At 40.1% G+C, this 20,767-nt stretch overlaps 1 protein-coding gene across 4 annotated transcripts in view; it reads right to left on the reverse strand.

Moving 5' to 3' along the window:
• FARS2 (phenylalanyl-tRNA synthetase 2, mitochondrial) overlaps positions 1-20,767 on the reverse strand; it is a 523,237-nt gene that overhangs the window by 483,220 nt on the left and 19,250 nt on the right. For 3 of the 4 annotated variants that reach the window (XM_053602317.1, XM_053602313.1, XM_053602314.1), the window contains exon 2: positions 7,186-7,271. The exons of the other annotated variant lie outside the window; for it this stretch is intronic. The gene's annotated coding sequence lies outside the window, so the exon portion shown is untranslated. The remainder of the gene's footprint in view (positions 1-7,185; positions 7,272-20,767) is intronic. 4 annotated transcript variants of the gene reach the window in all.

A 20,767-nucleotide genomic window follows, 5' to 3' on the forward strand; every position in this document is an offset into this window, starting at 1 on the left:
CCTATCAGACGAGATGAAGTGACTTGTGCAGCCCGGGTTAGGCACGCCCCTGACCACATGCCAGCTACTTCCAATGCTCTCCCCAAGTGTCCCACCAACCTTGTTTGACTTCCATCTTCATCTCAAAACTATCCCAAAAGTAGGGAGGCACTAAGAGTCTAGTCACAACAGCTGAATGTTATTGTCAATTCACTTTTGCCAACTTCCTAGAAAGTCCAAATTCACAGGAAATAGGAAATATCCATACTGAATTATTTCATATTGAACACACTCCTCTCCTAAACACTGAATTGGATGAGTATTATACTGACATTAGACTTCTCATACATTCCTATTAGCAAAGAAAATAAATACACATATGCACTAATGAATCTTATAAACACACACATGTGCACACACATTCACACACAGTGCTGCTCTTCTGTAAAGCAAACTAGCAATATGTTTTAGATACCATAGAAATGTTCATACTCTTTGACCCAATAAGGCCACGTCTGGGACTCCATCATAAGAACTAATTCAAAATGTGGAAATGGCTTCTTGCACAAAAGTACACCTCACCTCTGTTATTAATAATGGTGAAAAGTTAGAAGAAACGTACATGTTAACAACAGAATTAAATAATTGATGGTGCAGCATCACAACAGAATATTAAGCAACCCTTAAGTATGAAGGTCATGCAGCAATGAGGGGATATTCAGATACAAACCAATGGAAGTATGCAAAACCATGGAAAGAAAGTTTAAAAACTGGTAACTGTGGAGAATATGGGTGTCTTTTCCGCTCTATTTCTAAGCTTTGTATAATTAAAAGACACTCTTTTAACAAGACATGCACACTTTTGATCTTATGGACAAAGAACCAAGGGTCTACACCAGACCATGCAGCCTGCCATCTTGCTCAGGGAGTAAGAGGGGCATCAGCATTCCATGGCATGCCACACAGAGCAGTTCACAGAGAGCCACCTGGAGGTGCTGTGTACTTGTCAATGATTGCCAGAAAAAATGAGCAGTGTGCATCTGCTAACCCAGTCAATTCCCTTCATTATGAGCATTGTGAGGTTGAGGATTCCCCGGGCGCGCTTCATGTGCTGTCAGTTTAGTTATCCATTTAAAAAACGTATATGGGGTCACACGGGGCTGTACAATCATTTATTTAAAGTAAAGAGCCCAGACTTTCACTTTAGGAGGAATAAGAAATGTCTGTGGCAAGAAATGTAATAATTACAAAGATGGGGGAGGAAAGCAGAAGCAAGCTTCACTCCAGAGAGGGCTAGAGCACAGCCGGGCTTGCCACACACACATACATGTGTCTAAGAAACAGGAGTCAAGGGGAGGACAGCACTGGGCTCTCCCTCACTGATGTAGGCATGAAGACACGGGAGGTCAGGATGTGTGCTCAGTCCTAACAAATGTTAACCAACAGGTGGAAACTGACTTCACCTTCCCGCCATTTAGCCATTTAACGCCACAGGCAGTTTCAGCCCTATGCTCAACCCAGGGACCAGCCCCACCCAGGGAGACATTAGGAAGCTCCAGGTCGTTTTTTAATCAGTCAGTCTCAGGTGCTGTTCTTTTGTGTTCACCCTCAGTTCCCCAGAGGTCTTTATACCTAGTGTTAATGACCAAGTTCTTATTATCACTCTCTCTCTTTTTTTTGAGACAGAGTCACAAGCTGTCACCCTGGGTAGAGTGCCATAGAGTCACAGTTCACAGCAACCTCCAACTTGGACTTAAGCAATCCTCTTGCCTCAGTTTTTCTATTTTTAGTAGAAATGGAGTCTTGCTCTTGCTCAGGCTGATCTTGAACTTGTGAGCTCAAGCAATCCACCCACCTTGGTCTCCCAGAGTGCTGGGATTACAGACATAAGCCACCACGCCCAGCCTTCTTATTTCTCTTCTATACCTTAATTTCCCCTCTGAGTCCTTGCCCAGGCCAGCAGCAAGGCAAAGAAACTCCAGATACAGATTCTGAAATCAGACAGTGCGGACTTAAAATTTAAGTTACCTTGCTTTCCTCCCAGTGTGACCTGGGGAAAATTATTTGACCTTTCTGAACTTCAATTTCCTTCTCTATAAAATGTATGCCCACACACAGGATCATTATAAGGTTTAACTGAGGTAACAAATGTAAACCCCAGCACCCAGTCCTTATTAATACTTAGTAAAAGTCTGCTATGTATACTCACATTCCTCAGCAGCTGGGGCCCTGTGTGTCTCCTTACTCCATAGCCCCATTCCTTGTACATGAACAGCACAACTCCACTCTCTGTTGCCAAGCCTTCCTTATACTGTCCACATTCCTGAACCCAGCTTGCCTCTGGAACCACTCCACTGCCCAAACCAAGACACCCTCATTTCAGAACCATGATCCGACTTGCCTGGGTACTGAGGCACACTGCCTGGGTTAAGAGACCTCCCCTTGCACTTGTAAGTCCATGTGACTTTGAACAAACTAATAAACCTGTCCGTGACTTGCGCCCCCATCTGTGAAAGAGATAAAAACAGTGTCTACGTCCTAAGACTGTGGAAAGGATTCAGTGTTTTAGTAAAGTTCTGAGAACTGTGCTAGCACATAGGAATCAGGTATTTTGTTTTTAACTTCAATTCTCTGAGGTCAAAGGTACTTGGTTAGCCTATGTCATCCCATATCATCCCGTAACCCAGACAGTTCTGCTACTCTCTGACACTCGGGTGATATGAGCCCCCCAGAGCAAAGCCCTGCTATCCATGCATGGTTCACAGATCTGCATCAGCACTATCTGCAAGCCCACTGGAAATCAGAATCTCAGTCCCCATCCACACTTGGTAAACAGAATCTGTATCTGAACACATTCTGCAGACAAAGTCACCTGGAGTTCTTGTTAAACAAGTCTGAAGATAAACAGCCAACTGCATAAGGAGCTCCTTGGGACGTTCTTAGAGGGTAGACACCAAGTTGTATTCATCTTTGTTTTCCTAAATAAGGAGGAGATAGTTCACAAAATCATCTAACACTACTCTCACTTTCGTGAAGTCCAACAATTTATCACCGCTCAATAAAACTGGAATGTTTGTGAGCTCTACAAAAATATATATATATATATTTTTTTTTGTCTTAGTTGCTCCTCCCCAACTTACCCTAAAATAATATTTAACTCTATAATCCCTTTATGAAGAAAATGCAAACTGTCCTTGACAGAAGGGAATGATTTCTACATTGTTTCCCTTAGAAATGATGCTGGCTCTGTAAAACCCAGGAGTTGGGGTGGGGTTCAGAGGGGATAAGAGGAGGGGTTGGCAGAGCTACCTCTGAAAAACAATGGGTTGGAGGTTGGGGTTTTAAAGAGAATTTGCTGTTACCTTCCTGCCATTTTCATTTCAAACTCCTAGAATGTTACAAACCAACTTAAGGCATCAGAAAATTAAGTGCCACGTTTTATAACCAGTGACCTTTTCTGATGACATACATGCATGTATAACTAACCAGCTGCTGGAGGTCAACAAACAGGAAATAACTACAGAGAAGAAGATGGGATAAATCGTTACAGGGCCTAGAAAAGTCATACCAACCAATCCAAGAGCCCCTGACAGGCCCCCTTGAGGAGCAATTCTTCAGAAATGACCAGATGCCCTGCCTGTCATCTAAGCAATCTGTCTCTCTCATCCAACAGGGCCCTCTGCCCCACCCCCCACCTCCACACACACTGCCACCTCAGTAATTAACCAAAGGGAAAAATCTGCACAAAGAAGAGAGCTATATTCCAATCCCCACAACTGTTACAAAATTATCTAAATAGATATTATCTAATGCCATAGCAAACTCAATGTGCTTCTCTTTGAAAACCAAGGAAGATCAGCAATAGATGTTCTAAGTCCTTCTTATAAATCAAAGGTAGGAGAGAATGCCCACTATGTCACTCAGAATCAGCAGCTACACATGAAAATAGATATAACAGGGCAGCACCTGTGGCTCAAAGGAGTAGGGCGCCAGCTCCATATGCTGGAGGTGGCAGGTTCAAACCCAGCCCTGGCCAGAAACTGCAATAAATAAATAAATAAATAAATAAATAAAGTGGTGCCTGTGGCTCAAGGAGTAGGGTGCCGGCCCCATTTACTGGAGGTGGTGGGTTCAAACCTGGCCCCGGCCAAAAATAAATAAATAAAGAAATGAACAAAAAGAAAAAACTTAAAAAAAAGAAAGAAAATAGATACAACATCACTGATACTATATGCACACAAAGACACATGCACAGACATATGTTTATCTTTGCTCTGTCTGAATTAAAAGGTTTTAGAGAAGGTCAGAAGTCCTATCTTCATCTACCAGAGTAACTCAATTATTTTCTGCCCTTAATTGAAGGCTGCGAAAGTGAAAATACATAGCAGGAAAGACACCACAGATCATACATCCTTTCTGTTCCAACTGCTGACAGACAACTCATAAAAAAATAAAAATAATGAAAACAATTTTACTTTTATATCTAAATATGCATTTTTAAGACAAAATCAAAACCAGAACACTTGTTTCCCCCAAACACTAAACCACATCCCCAAACTTAGATGAACTTTTAACCAAATAACCTTAAAGCCACAGTCCTATAGAGATGCTGCTGCTATAGAAAAGGAGACCATGTCAAATACATCTTTGTCTTTTTAAAAAAAACTCCAAGGGCCCAGGAGAGGCTTAGACAAAGCACTGCAACAAGCCAAACAATCCCCACATTGACCATGTGGTTTACTCAAAGATACACCCTGACTTTCTAACTTCATGGCAGAGCTAAGTGTTTTAATACACAAGGTTGCAAAAGGCACTATACTACGTACACCTGAGGAGGTGAGGGTCTAAATGAGAAGTCTTCAGAAACTACGAGAAATATCAGCACAAATATCAACATAGGCTTTAGTTTACAAAATGAAACTACCATCAAAGCCAGAAAGTTAAGCTGGAGCTTGCACTGAAATATCGGCAAGCAAACAGCTGACCCTCTGCATTCCTAAATGCAAGGTTCTGCAGAGATAAACTAGCTCTGTCTTCTATAGCAGCCAGTACTCAATCTTACAAATATATGCACATACTCAGTAAAGACATGAAAATGATTTTTCACTACAAATAAACAAAACAGAAGAGATTCCCTTAATATCTGAGAAATATAAGTACTACCTGCAATCTCAGGTAATAAGGACACTCACTCTGAGAAAAGAAAATTTTTGTATCTTTCGTGATGGTAAAAATCTTAATCAGGGCCAAAAGAACAATGTGTTAAAAATAAATTACAGTAATGGTCCCACATGTTGGCTGCACATTAGAATCATCTTGGAAACTTTCTGAAATTCCCAGTGGCCCAGGGACGTATCATATCAGCTACATTAGAATCTCTGGAGGTGGAACTACAGCATTATTGATTTTTAAAGCTCCCCAGGCAGACTGTAGTGTATAGCCATGGCTAAGAACCATGAAATTAGATTATTCAAAGACATCTTCCAGAGCAGAGAGTTGGTCTAAGCATGACTGTGGGCCCCTGATATACTGGAACAGAAGCTAACGCCCAGCTAAGATGGTGGACTGTATAAGCCACTTAACTCCCAACCCAGGAAGAGGGGTTGAGGACCAAATATACTCAGGCTCCCCCTACCTATTAACAAGCAAATCTGATAAGGCAGCATTCAGGAGGCCCCTGAGTCTGTACTTTCAGGGGTCACCTCTCCCTGGCAATGTGAGAGGCATTAGAAACAGGTGTGACATGGTCCAGCTAAGCCGGTGTCACCTAGGGTAAGGAGTTATTTTCAGAGCACTATGCAGCCCTCTTATGACTCTTTGCATACCCTCTTAACAAAATATGTACAGGGAAATGGATAAGTTTCTGAGCTTTTGCTCCTCTGTTGATAAAGCTGGAAAATTCACTTTAAGTAGAAAAAAGTCCTCAGTGTTTACCAACAATACCCTCTTGACTCCCCCCCAATTTAAATCCAACTTTAGAAAGTGTTGCTTGGTTTTATTTGAAAGCAAACTTCTAATGGAAATGGTACAGCAGAGATGTTTTACAAAACTTCACTAGAATCGATGCACATTTACTCCAAAAATTTAAAGGAAAAATTTTACCCAAGAAACTTAAAAAGAAAATCAAACATATTGTAGACATTTTAAAGGATAAAATCTTAAATAACAAGAATGTTATAAAGCATAAATTCTAAAAGGCAGGCAAAAGCCATAAAAAATTTTTCAAAGATTGTCTGGGCATGATGGCTGATGCCTGTAATCCTAGCACTCAGAGAGGCCGAGGTGGGTGGATCACCTAAGCTCAGGTGTTCATGACCAGCCTGAACAAGAGCAAGACTCCGGCTGGGTGCGATGGCTAATGCCTGTAATCCTAGCACTCTGGGAGGCTGAGGCTGGGGGATCGCCTGAGCTCAGGAATTTGAGACTAATCTCAGCAACAGCAAGACCCTAGCTCTGCTGAAAAGGAAAAATTAGCCAGGCATTGTGACAGGTGCCTGTAGTCCCAACTACTCAAGAGGCTGGGGCAGGAGGATAGCTTAAGTCCAAAAGTTTGAGGTTGCAGTCAGCTATGACACCAGGGCACTCTATCCAGGGCAAGAGAGTGAGACTCTGTCTCAAAAAATAGGGAAAAGGGAAAAAAAAAAAAAAAAAAAAGCGAGACTGCAGCTCTACCAGAAATGGAAAAATCAGCTAGGCATCATGGCAGGTGCCTGTAGTCCCAGCTACTCAGGAGGCTGAGGCAGGAGGATCACTGGAGCCCAGGAATTTGAGGTTGCTGTGAGCTAGGCTCAGGCAGGAGGATCACTAGAGCCCAGGAGTTTGAGGTTGCTGTGAGCTAGGCTGAGGCTGAGGCAATGGAGTGAGACTCTGTCTCAAAAAAAAAAAAAAAAAAAAAATTCAAGGATTGATTAATTTTTTAAAGAACACTTTCATTCAAAAAAAAAAAAAGGCAGACTCTGCAAGTCATTCACAACATGAACTCTGAAGATAGGCTTTGCATCTTGGCTCTGACATTATTAGGCAGGGATCTACAACCATACCCTTAGACACTCTGTGCCTCATCCTACCTATATATAACAGGAGGTAAGGTTCTGAAGTCAGGCTGGCACATTGAAATCGAGATCTGCACATTAGCTATATAAACTCTCTTAACCTCTCTGTGCTTCCCTCCTTCTTCTATAACTCTGAAAGACAAATAGTACCTACCTCCAATGTGGAGAAACCAAAACACTTGTGCACTGCTGGTGGGAATGTAAAATGGTACAGCCGCTGTGTAAACAGTATGGAGGTTCCTAAAAAATTAAACATAGAATTAACAGATGATTCAGCAATTTCATATCTGTGTATACTCCCCAAAAAGTTGAAAACAGGATCGTCAAGAGATATTTGTACACCCATATTCATACCAGTATCATTCAAAATAGCCAAAAGGGGTAAGCAGACCAAGTGTCCATCAACACACGAATGGATAAGCAAAATGTGGTAACATATACAATGCAGTATTATTTAGTCTTGAAAAGGAAGGAAATTCTGACACATGCATTGAAAACATTATGCTCAGTGAAAAAGCCAAACATAAAATACAAACTGTTAAGATTCCACTCATATAGGGTACTTTTATTTTTTATTCATATAGACAGAGAATAGAATGGTAGAAGCCAGGGTTGGGAGAAAGGGGAATGGAAAGTTGTTTTACAGGTGCAGTGTTTCAGTTTGTGAAGATGAGAAAGTTCTAGAGAAAGGTTGTAGTTGAAGTACAAATGTACTTAATGCCAGTGAACTGTACAGTAAAACAGTGCTCCAAATAGCAATCATTATGTTGCTACATTTACCACCAAAATTTTTAAAAATAAAAGAAAGTGTATAATTAGGAAGGGCTTTAGGATGGCTAACTAGAGACATCTGGTACCTGCCTCTCTACAAAAAAGAACGAAGATATTGAGTAGATAATTACACTATGACTAGGTCATCTACAACACTGGACATGAAAGGAAACCCAGGACAGTGAAGGACAGGGAGGCCTGCTCCCCAGAGAGCTCCCCAGTGCAGGAAAAGGTTAAGTAAGTAAGAGATCCCCAGCGGTCCATGCCCCCACCACAGTCTCCTGCAATCCTAGCCACAGGAGAGACCCTCAACCCTTGGGGGCCACACAGGTGCTGAGATTGACATACACGGAAGCCTGGAAACCACAAGAAGACATAGCTCCACAGAGGGAGCTCACTCTGGCTCCCTCCTCCCCCAGACCCAAGCAGCTATGGCACAATGTCATTTTGGATGCCCCACCACCACCAGACTACATCCTGTCCTGGGCACAATAGCCTCTGCATTTCCATAGCCTTGGTGCTCTAGTGACATCTCTCACAACCATGGTCATTGCTGGCAGCTGCCACCAGGGCCAAAGTGTGAGCCACTGGCAGGGATCTGACCACACCCAGCAGTGGAGCCATGGAACATCTGCACACACCTTGAAGTTAGGTCCCCCCTGCCCACATATGTTGATGCTATTGCCTGCTGCTACCAGGGCAAAGCACAATCCACTGATAGTGACCTGCCTCCCCGAACGGCTGCATCACCTAGTATTTGCAAGCACCTTAAGGACAGGCTGCCTCAGCCACTACCGCAGTTGCTGTTGCCTGGGGCTGAAGTGCACACTCCCCAGCCACCTACCTACTGCTACTGCCACATACATCAATGCCACCCTCCTTAGCAAATTTACACAAGCCCTAAAAGCAGGATCCCTCCACTCAAAGCCTCTGCTGGGGCCTGGGGTTCACCTTGCCCCTAGCCACCATAGCCACTGTCTATATGCACCACCAGGGAGCACGAGGACAGGACCCCCTGCTCCAGTACCCATACATCCCAGCTAGGAGGTTGAGAATCACCTTATCCTATCTAACACCATTGGCACTGGTATGGTTCTCCCAGGGGCTGGAGGGGAGCCCACTTAGCCTGCTGCTACCACCACAGCTGGCACTTACCCACGTGTGCCACCTGCAGGACAAGGGACTGGCCCACCCAGCCCTGCATAGCCATTGCCAACACCAGCACAGACCACATGGGACCCATCAGGTTGTCCCATCACTGCTACTATCATTGCCCATACCATGCCTACTGCACAGAGACCCAAGGATCCACTTACCCACTCAGCCCACCACTGCCACTGCTGGCACCCTAGCAAGCCACCTGAAGCCCCAGGAATCAGCCTTCCTGGACCCACAAATACTGGTGTCAGCATCCCCTGCCCTGGGGGCCAAAGACAGACACGTGTGGCCCACTGCTACCACCACTGGCACCCAAGGGCTAGCTGATTTGACATCCTGATCCCCAGCAAAACTTTACCAAACTAACAAGTTCACCAGAGGAAATCACAGACATCATTGATGCTGTGAAAGAAATTACACAAAGACTATAGTAATGCACACATCCAGAATCAAAGCCAAAGCACCCTACCCAACCAACACCACAAATACATGTTCAGGAAAAAGTCCTCTTCTAGGAAAGAAAATCTAAAAAATGAGAATAAGAGATTGTTTTACCAGATATTGATGGTAAACAGATATTGATGGAAGAACACAAGAAACAAGGAAATGCAAGAAAATACGGCACTGCCAAAGAAATACAATAATTTAACAGCACAGATGTCAATGAAAACAAAACCTGTAAAATGACAAAAAAGAACTCAAAATAATGATATTAAAGAAGCTCAGATAACACAGATAAATAACTCAAAGAAATCAGAAAAACAATCAGGATATGAAGGAGAAATTTACCAAACAGATATCATTAAAAAAAAAAGAAAAGAAAAGAAAAAGAAAATCCTGGAAATGAAGAATTCATCAAATAAAATAAAAATATATTCAAGAGCTTCAACAATAGACAAGATCAAGTAGAAGAAAGCATTTTAAAACTTGAAAGTCCTAGATAAACAAAAATAAAGAGAAAAGGATAAAAAAAAAAATGAGCAAAACCTATCTGATATATGGGATATCAGAAGGCAAGCAAATACCTGAATTTTCAGTGTTCCACAAGGTGAAAAAACCAGAGGGACAGAAAAACTATTTAACAAAATGATGGCTTAAATGTCCAAAATATAGTAAGAAATTTAGACATCCAGATATAGGACGCTCATAAATCTTCAAACACATATAAGCCAGAAAGTTCTTCATCATGACACATTATAGTCAACCTGTCAAAAGTCAAAAACAAAGAGAGATTTCTAACAATATCAAGAGAAAAGCATCTAGTTACTTACATAGGAAACCCTATCAAACTAACAATGGATTTCTTTTAAAGGACAAAAAAGAGTAGAATGATAAAGTCAAAATGCTGAAAGAAAAAAAACTTCCAGCTGAAGACACCACAAAACTCTCCCACCAAAACAAAACCTAGGACTGGATGGCTTCACTCCCAAACTCGACTAAATTTACAAAGAAGAACTAATACCAATACTCTTCGAACTATTTAAAGAAGTAAAAGAGAAGGGAATTCTCTCCAAATCCTTCTAGGAGGCCAGCATTACCCAGATACTAAAACCAGAAAAACATGCAACAAAAAAGGAAAACTACATGCCAATATCCTTGATGAACATAGAGGCAAAAACTCTCAAGAAAATACTACCAAAGTGAACACAACAGCACATTAAAAAGATAATACACCATTATCAAGTGGGATTAATACAAGGGATGCAAGGATGGTTCAACATGCAAAAATCACATCAACAGACTGATAAACACAATATGATCATCTCAATAGACACAGAAAAATCACCTGATAAAATTCAACTTCGCTTCATAATTAAAAATTCTCAACAAACTAGATATGGAAGGACACCTAAACAAAGGCATTCTCTGACAATCTCACAGCTAACGTACCAAATAGGGAAAAGCTGAAAGTTTTTCTTCTAAGAACCAGAACAAGAAAAAAAAATGCCCACTTTACCACTCATATTCAATGTAGTAATGACAGCCTTGCCAGAGCAATCAGGCAAGAGAAATTAAAAAAAAAAAAAAAGCACCCAAATTAGAAAGAAGGAAGTCAAAATATCCTTCCTCATAGATGACACAGTCTTATAGGCAAAAAAATCTAAAACCTCCACCAAAACACTCTTAGATCTAATAAATAAATTCAGGATATAAAAATCAGGATAAAATTCAGGATATAAAAATCAACATACAAAAATCAGTAATGTTTCTATACAAAAATAATGAACTACCTGAAAAAGAAATCGAGAAGGCAATCCCAATTACAATAGCCATAAAACACACACACAGAGAACAGATTTAACCAAGGAAGTAAAAGACATCTACAAGGAAAACTGCTACAAAACACTGATAAAAGAAACTGAAATGGACACAAACAAATGGAAAGACATCCTATACTGATGGATCAGGAATATCAGTATTGTTAAAATGATCACACTACCCAAAGTAATCTATAAATTTAATGCAACTGCTATCAAAACACCAATGTCATTTTTTACAGAAAAAGAACAAACAACCCTAAAATTTGTATGGAAATAAAAAAAGAGCCCAAATAGTAAAACCAATCCTAAGCAAAAGAACAGAAGTGATAACATCACACTACACGACTTCAAAATATATTACAAGGCTATAATAACCAAACAAAATGGCATTGATATAAAAACAGACACGTAAACCAATGGAACAAAATAGAGAACACAGAAATAAATCCACACATTTATAAACTGATTTTCAACAAAAGTGCTAAGAACATATATTGGAGAAAGTACATCATCCTCTTCAGTAAATAGCACTAGGAAAATTGGATATTCAAATGCAGAAAAATAAAATTGGACCTCTAGCTCTCACCACATATTAATTTTAAGACTCAAAACTATAAAACTATTAGAAGATAACAAAAGGAAACATTTCAGAATGTTGGTCTGGGCAAAGATTTTATGGCTAAGATCTCAAAAATAAAGTCAACAAAAACAAAAATAGACAAATGCAACTACATTAAAATAAAAAGCTTCTGTTCAGCAAAGGTTTCAGTCAGCAGAGGGAATAGACAACATGTTGAATGGAAGAAAATACTTGGAAACTACTCATCCAACAAGGGACTAATATCCATAATATATAAGGAACTCAAACCACCCAACAGTAAGAAAATAGTCCATTACAACATGGGCAAAAGACATGAATAGACAACTCTGCAAAGAAAATATACAAATGGCCAACAGTCATATGAAAAAATGCTGAACAGTACTAATCATGTTTATTGTAGCAATTTTCACAATAGCCAAGATATGGAATAAACTCAAGTGTCCCTCAACAGATGAATGGATAAAAAAAAAAAAAGTGTGGTATATACACAACAAACACTATGCAGTGATTAAAAAATGAAATCCTGTAATCCTAGCACTCTAGGAGGCTGAGGCGGGTGGACTACTTGAGCTCACGAGTTTGAGACCAGCCTATTAAAAACAGAAAAACTGAGGCAAAAGGATCACTTGAGCCCAAGTTGAAAGTTGCTGTGAGCTATGATGCCCACTTGAGCCCAAGTTGAAAGTTGCTATGAGCTATGACGCCACAGCACTGTACCCAGGGCAACAGCTTGAGATTCTGTTTCAAAAAAAAAAAGAAAGAAAGAAATCCAATCACTGGCAGCCCTATAGATGAACTAGAGGTCATTATGTTAAATGAAATAAGCCAGGCACAGAAAGATAAATATTGCATGTTCTCAATCACGTGCAGGAGCTAAAAAGGTTGACCTCATTCGTGACAGTAGAGACCAGAATGACAAATACCAGATGACTGGGGGTCAGAGAGAGATGAACAGACGTTGGTCAGTGGGTACAAACATACATCTAAATTCTAATGTTCAATAGCAGAGTGCGATGACTATAGTTAACCCCAGGCATTAAATGTTTCAAAATACAATAGAACCTCTGTAAGTTGGCCCTCTAAGGGACTGAAACAAACCGGTCAACATACAGCGGTGGTCAACATAAGGAACTTGGGCCCACTGTACAGATATATACGTGTTTGGCCTATGAAAGTTAGGTCAACCTCAGGAGGACTCAATGTGGGAAGCTGGTCAACTATGAAGGTTCTACTGTAGCTAGTGGAGAGGACTTAAAACGTTTTCAACACATAGAAATGGTAAATCCTAGAGGTGGTGTATAGGCTAAGTACCTTGAGTTACATTCTGTGCATGTAACAAAATATCTTATGTGGGCTATAAATGTGTATAAATATTACATATCAATAAAAAATATTAAAGTGTACAATTTAAAAAAGTAAAAAGCATAGTACCTATCTCCTAGAGTTATAGCAAGGATGAAACATACATGAAGTGTTCAAGTGTGTCGGCATAGAGTAAACCCTCTGCCAATATCATCTTATCTTATTTGCTGTCTTTGTAGCTCCCTACAGTCCCCACCACAGTGTTTTACATGAAAAGACGCTCTCTGACAAGACTCTGATCTGCCCCCTTGGAGCTATATACTTTCTGCAAAGAAACATTCCCAGCCCTGGGCTTCTTTCCAGCATAAATGCTCTTCATTTTGACAAAACTCCCACTGCAATTGGATAAAGATGAAGAAGCCACCAAATTTCTGAACTGAATCTTCACATATTACATGCAGCTGAGATTAGCACATAGAAAACAACTGATTTTATTGTCTTTATTTCGTAAATGGTATGTTAATAATTTTGACTCAAAAATAGGTTCTTAGGCTAAGGCTATCAGACAGATGTGATTGGGAAGAAGAGAAAAAAGTTGCACTGCTATTCATAAATATTCTTTCACTTTTCATCATAATCAAGACTATTTTACTTGCTTGTTTAACCCCTTTTAAAACATTTTATTATTAAATTTCTAATCATGCAACTAGTCCCCAGGTAACTAGCTTCACAACCAATTTTAACCTTTTTAACTCAAACACTTAAGACTCAATTCCCCCTCCTCAAGTAAGAATTATCATACCACGACAGCTACATTGAAGCAATTTTCTTTTTTTTTTCTTTAAGAGGGTTTTTTTTTTTTTTTTTTTTTTTTTTTACAGTTTTTGGCTGGAGCCGGGTTTGAAGGCCGGCACCCCACTCCTTTGAACCATAGGTGCTGCCCCTGAAGCAATTTTCTTTCCTTTTTTTCTTTTTTTTTGGGGGGGTGGGGGAGAGATAGAGTCTCATTTTGCCACCCTTGGTAGAGTGCCGTGGCATCATACCTCATAGCAACCTCAAACTCTTGGGCTCAAGCAATTCTCCTCACTCAGCCTCCCAAGTAGCTGGGACTACAGGCGTCCACCACAATGCCCAGCTACTTTTAAAGACAGGGTCTCTCTCTTGTTCAGGCTGGTCTGGAACTGTGAGCTCAGGCAATCCACTGGCCTTGGCCCCCGGAGTGCTAGAATTACAGGCATGAACCACCGCACCCAGGCACATTGCAGCAATTTTCATTTCTAACAATGGTCATCATGATCATTTTTCCTTACTTTTAGAAGTTATTTTTTGATATATTCTCACCTTCTTTCATTTCTTTCTTTGAAACTATAAATAATGTCAATATCTACCTTCCTTGCCAAGGTTATTGTAAGAATACAATATATATAAAAGTGTATAGCTTGGTGTGTAAGGACCAAGTTAACTCCATTTTATTAAAACTAACTTCATCTTGTCCCTCAGCCTTCATTTTGCAGCTGCATACCAAAGGCATTAGGCAACCTGCTTCCTCCCCCGCCCCCCATCCTTGCCCCATGATCCGTACCCTTGCACAACATCTGCTCCGAGCAATAGCAACACTCTCCCAGACAGCCAAGGACAAATAATGCTCAGTCCCCTAGACCCCCTATCAGCTCACCCCAGCGGCTCGCCTCACACCCCCTCCCTTTTTTTTCCTTTCTGTACCCTTAAAAACCTCCCTCCTTTTAGAGATCGGGGCTTCTCTGCTCTCCTGCTGCGCCAGGACCAGGAAGCCCAGGCTCGAGCTTGTAAATAAACCACCTCTTGCTTTTGCAGAGTCACCGGACTTGGTCTCCGGGTGATTTATGTGGGGGATCCCACAACTTGGGCACAACAGGTGTCTGGCATAGATTATGCTCCCGAGGAATACTAGTCCCCCAGAGACCCCTACCTCACTCCACTCTCCAAGACTGACAGACACACAAACCATCATGTACGCCTTCTCCATTCTTTGTCTCTTATGCCTTCTTTCCTTTTCTAAATACAGATGCTGGTTCCTTCCTGCCACCTTTTCCTCCTTCTACTACAAGGATCCCAAACTAAACTGCCTGCTTAATCATAAATTCAGTCACACAGGATAACCCAAATACAAAAGCAAATATAAAAAGTGGCTACTGGAAATGATAAATGCACTTATCATTTAGGGCAGTGGTTCTCAACCTTCCTAATGCCGCAACCCTTCAATACAGTTCCTCATGTTGTGTTGGCCCCTACCGTAAAATTATTTTCATTGCCAGTAGTACAAGTAGCGTAGAACCACTGGTTTAGGGTATCAGATCCTGAATTAATAATAAAACATATCTCTATACCAGTTCCTGAATTAATATTACAATAAATATATCTCTATGGTATTTATAACAATAAAGAAAAATCAGGGCTTGGCACCTGTAGCACAGTTGTTACAGTGCCAGCCACATACACCTAGGCTGGTGGGTTCGAACCCACCCAGGCCAGCTAAAACAACGACAACTGCAAAAAAATATTTAGCTGGGTGTTGTGGCAGGCATCTGTAGTCCCAGCTACTTGGGAGACTAAGGCAAGAGAATTGCTTAAGGCCAGGAGTTTGAGGTTGCTGTGAGCTTTCACACCACAGCGCTCCACCAAGGGTGACACAGAGAGACGCTGTCTCAAAAAAAAAAAAGAAAAGAAAAGAAAAGAAAAATCAGGCTAGGCACTAGGTTGTATAATAATCACAAGCAAGAATTCCTCTGCAGGTCATTCCCGTGTGTGTGTGTGTGTGTCTGTGTGTGTGTGTGATGCACACATGTGTGTATTTATATTTTAAACATTAAATTCATTTTCTGATGATCTAAGAAATTCTATATGCTAATGAGATTCATTTCCTTGCAGTACTTCTCACCTGCGGCAGATCTGCCACCTCTAATTCGTTCTAAAAGAAATTCTAATCACCCAATCATGCTCTTGACCTTCAGCCTTCATAGCCACTTCACTGTGGTCAAAATTGGCTCTAAAAATTCATGTTGTAACAATTCTGTTGTCCTCAACTCCAAAATGCCCATGACAGGAATATAATTTAAACAAACCCTCTAACAGATGAGGAAAAATCCGTACATGGAGTTTCTAATGAATCTTCTACCATGATTCTTTAAATAAGAGTAAATAAAATATTATTAAGTAATGGCTTATTCTTTTAAGGATTTATAAGTCACCCAAGTTTCTGTGTAGTGAATCTAGTCTCTACCCCACAAAAATCACACGGCCCCCTCTTGGTTTTAAATAACTTATCTTTTTTTAGTGCAGATATACAGAATAACCAAGTAACAATTATTCCAATCACCAATTGCTCCCCTCCTAGAACACAAGCAACCTTCACTGCGTTGGCATGCAGCCACCTTTCCTGCTTGTATCATATGTCAATGCAAGTGGCAGCACAGTGCTACCATTCTAAAATTGAGTAAAACAGCCCCCAGGGAATATTACCAACTAAGGCCACGCTCATCAACCAACTGCAGGTCATCAAAAGAGGAGTACGTCAACCTACACTTTGTGTAGTTCAAGTAGAAAAACTGAACTACATTCTCAATGAGCACATTATACTTGAAAAATTACTATATTATTTAATCCAGGCTGTCTTGTTTATAAACTTTAAAAAAATAGAAATAAACATATATGTATTTTAAGGCATCAATAAAGTATGCATCCAAATTACTTTGATGATCTTATATCCTTTTATGGAATTTGCAATCCCAATGGTAATTCAGTCAGTCAGTGAGCTATCACATCCATAGAAGCTGTCACCTTTGTATAGAAAGCATACTGCTTCACTAGAAAGACATCTATATGAGAAAACCTTAATAGTCCAGTATTACTGTCCCCTCAACACAGTCATTTGCCATGAGAGTTGGTACAAAGCAGATAAACAAAGGTTAGAACATCTCTGATTTAAGAATTCCATTGACGTTTCCAGATTCCAAAGATATACCCAAAGTCAGCTTTCCTATAGTTTTAGGAAATGTACTATGCAGCAAGCTATCCCTTATTTTGTTCGAAACAGTTTCACACACAAAAAAAACATTAATTAGCAGCAATCTTGAAAACATTATAACATTATACTGAAACTTAGTAAATGTGGAATGTAAATGTCTTAGCACAATAACTAAGAAAATGCCAGGAAGGCTCTGTTAACCAGTGTGATGAAAATGTGTCAAATGGTCTATGAAACTAGTGTATGGTGCCCCATGATCACATTAATGTACACAGCTATGATTTAATAAAAAAAAAAAAAAAAGAATTACTGGGGTTTATGAAAAAACTTGAAAAAAAAAAAAGAATTAAATTATACTTTCTGACTAGCAAGTATAGTCAGAAGGATCCTGAGCAAAAAGAAGTAGCATTTCTTTTGTTTTGGATTTTTCTCTGACATAAGAATTCAAACCGGTACCTGATTTGGTAAATGTAAAGGAAGTTCTATTATTTCCAGTCTTTAAGGCAGTGGTAGTATAGAATATTCAATTTCTAACCATTAAAACCTAATCCCTTCAGTTTCATTTAAATCTAGAGTTTGAATCAGGTTATGTGTTAAATGTGCCATTAAAATACTTCAATAATAGTTTCTTATATTTTAAAGAATATTTCAGGCAGCACCTGTGGCACAAAGGAGTAGGGTGCTGGCCCCATATGCCAGAGGTGGCAGGTTCAAAAGCAGCCCCCGGCCAAAAACTGCAAAAAAAGAGAAAAAGAATATTTTATTATCACTGTTAAAATAAATCAATCATAAAAATTATGCTACCCTAAAAGCATATCAATTGTGAAGAAAATGTAGCAAATCAAGAAAATATACAATATTAGTGTTGAGAGTTAAACATCTTGGAAATTCAACCTAGCATAAATGACTTGATATATACCTATAAATGCCTTACAACATCCTAAAATTAGCACCATTTTGATGATGGGGAAAAGAGATTCAATAACTGGGTTGTTAAAATCAGAGTCAGTTACATGATGGCAGAAACTGACCAGTCTTCTGTCATCTACATATTAAAAAGCCAATAGAGCAGCATTTTCCTAATTCTTTTTTAAGAGTATGTTCTTAAATTCCATAAGAATATAAGCTGTATGAGAACAGGGACTTCCGTTCTGTCCCCACATGCTACCTCCACATATTGCCAACATGTAGAACAGTGCCCAGCACAGCATGTGTATTTGTTGAATGGATGAAGAATTTATCTATCTATCTATATTAAAAACCACAGCTCATGGCTGTGACCTAGAATGACTGTCATCAAACTCTGTAGTGTCAGAAAACGTATTTGATGAGAGAAGTACAGGGACAAGAGTGAAGGATAACCTTACCCTCCAAATAAGGCAAGAAAAGAAGTTGCTCCAAACTCCTGACTAGAAACATCAAAAAGAGAAGACAGCAAAAAGCTCAGGACAGATGGTTGGACGATATACAACAATCACTGGGCCTACCACAGATAGAAAGTAAGACCCAGAAGAGAAAATCTTTGTTACCTGGTCATAACTGTGACAATGTCAATGAGCAATGGGAAAGGACATCCTGGATTCAGTGACAGTGACACTCCCTGATAAATATGAAGAGGGCTCTGGGAGCAATCAGGGTGTGAGGAAGAAAGAAAACAGGAAAAGAGTAGGAAGAAAGAAAATACTACAGGGAAACGCGAGAGATACCTACAATCGGTAAGTCTGATATTCTAATAAGCAGAGAGCTCTGTGTGACTCCTTTCTACTCATTCCTATCCTCTGCTTTCAGTAGAATCAATACCTTTAAATTTCCAAAAGTGTGGCCATGAAGATGAAAAAGAATTGGAGCCACATGGGGCTGGAATTAGGTTAGATCTCTGCAACTGCCTAGTGTGGTGGTTCACACCTGTAATCCCAGCACTCTAGGAGGCCGAGGCAGTTGTATCGCTTGAGCTCACGAGTCTGAGACCAGCTAAAGCCAGAACGAGACCCCATCTCTACAAACAGCAGGGCACTATGGTGGGCACCAGTAGTCCCAACTACTTGGGAGGCTGAGGCAAGAGAATTGCTTGAGCCCAGGAGTCTGCGGTTGGTGTGAGCTATGGCACTCTACCAGGGGCAACAAAGTGAGATTCTGTCTCAAAAAAAAAAAAATCTTTGCAACTTAAAGAATTCTGCATTTGTACTAATGGTGATTTTTCTAGAAGAGGTTCACATCTAATCATTCTTATGAACACATAAGAGAACACATTCTCTGATACAGAATTTTTAGCATTCTGCAACATCCTCTAAGGAAGTGGCATGGACAGAAAGCAAGCCAACTCTACAGGATTCTTTGTACAAAAGGGGGAGTGGCTATGATGTGGAAGAAAGTGTGGAGGAACGGAGACTGCATGCCTCTTCAGTGGGCTTGCACCAGGCCCAGGGGGCATGCTGACTTCTGTGATGAGGAGAGCAAGAGAAAGTGGCCAATGAAAAAATGGCCACTCTTAATGCCAAAAAGGGAATCGGGATAGGAAAAGAAAATACTGCAGCTGGTGGTGGTGGGAATGAGTTAGGACACCTCTATAAGCAGTTGTAAGCACCAGAACAGGATGATAATAAGTACCACTACATTTCTTTTCTTCTTCCCTTTCTCACTAACACCACTGCCATCTCTGACACAAAGTCCCCACCAAGCTGTCTGAGAAGCTAAGTCAGGCAAAAGAATGCCTCGGGCTCAATATGCAAAATCTAATATGAACATATATGCTAAAGGACTTTACCAAACCCAGGAATTTTCTTCTTTGCTTTGGAAAGAATCAATATCAAAACCAAATTCACCTTCCCAAGTAAAAGACATCATCAGCCTCTTTGTCCAAAGAGTTAACAGGCAGCCTTCAACAGAACTAAGCCACAGGGTGACAGCCATGCTCTGTGTTCTGTAGACAGAGCTAGACCCAGAGGCCACGAGAGCAGCCTTTCTTCCTGAGTTAGGTCTGATGAGGTCAAGGTTGCTACATGCAGGGTTTGCAGTGGTTCTCAACCTTCCTAATGCCATGACCCTTTAATACAGTTCCTCATGTTGTGGTGACCCCCAACCATAAAATTATTTTCATTGCAACGAAAATAAAGGGTTGCGGCATTAGGAAGGTTGAGAACCACTGGTTTAGAGGGAAAACAGGACCTAGGAAGTCATATCAAAATTAATTTGAAAATTATTTAATATGTGGAAACTCTCACATACACACATATACACACATGCAAACACCTATGTGTTATGTAATTACATAATACACATAAGTATTCATGTTATACATTATCCATAGAATTATGTATATAATGCTTTACGTACATAATTCGTATATTTTATAAACACATTATTATACACATAATTATATATGTATATACCCACACATACATATACGTATTTTCAATATGCAGAATAACAAAGCATAAGTAGAAAAAAGCACTTTATATTCTGAACAGAAGTATAATCTTAATGCCTTTATGATAAGTACTATCAATTACCATTGGTCAAAATGAACAGATTATAATTCCATTCATAAATAAGTAAAAAGGTAGTAGTTCACCCTCATTGGAAATAATTAATTCAGTATTCACTTTAAAACGTACCAAATACAAACCCATAGGAATTAAAC

The sequence above is a fragment of the Nycticebus coucang genome, chromosome 9 (assembly GCF_027406575.1).
Source record: "Nycticebus coucang isolate mNycCou1 chromosome 9, mNycCou1.pri, whole genome shotgun sequence".
Lineage (NCBI taxonomy): Eukaryota > Metazoa > Chordata > Mammalia > Primates > Lorisidae > Nycticebus > Nycticebus coucang.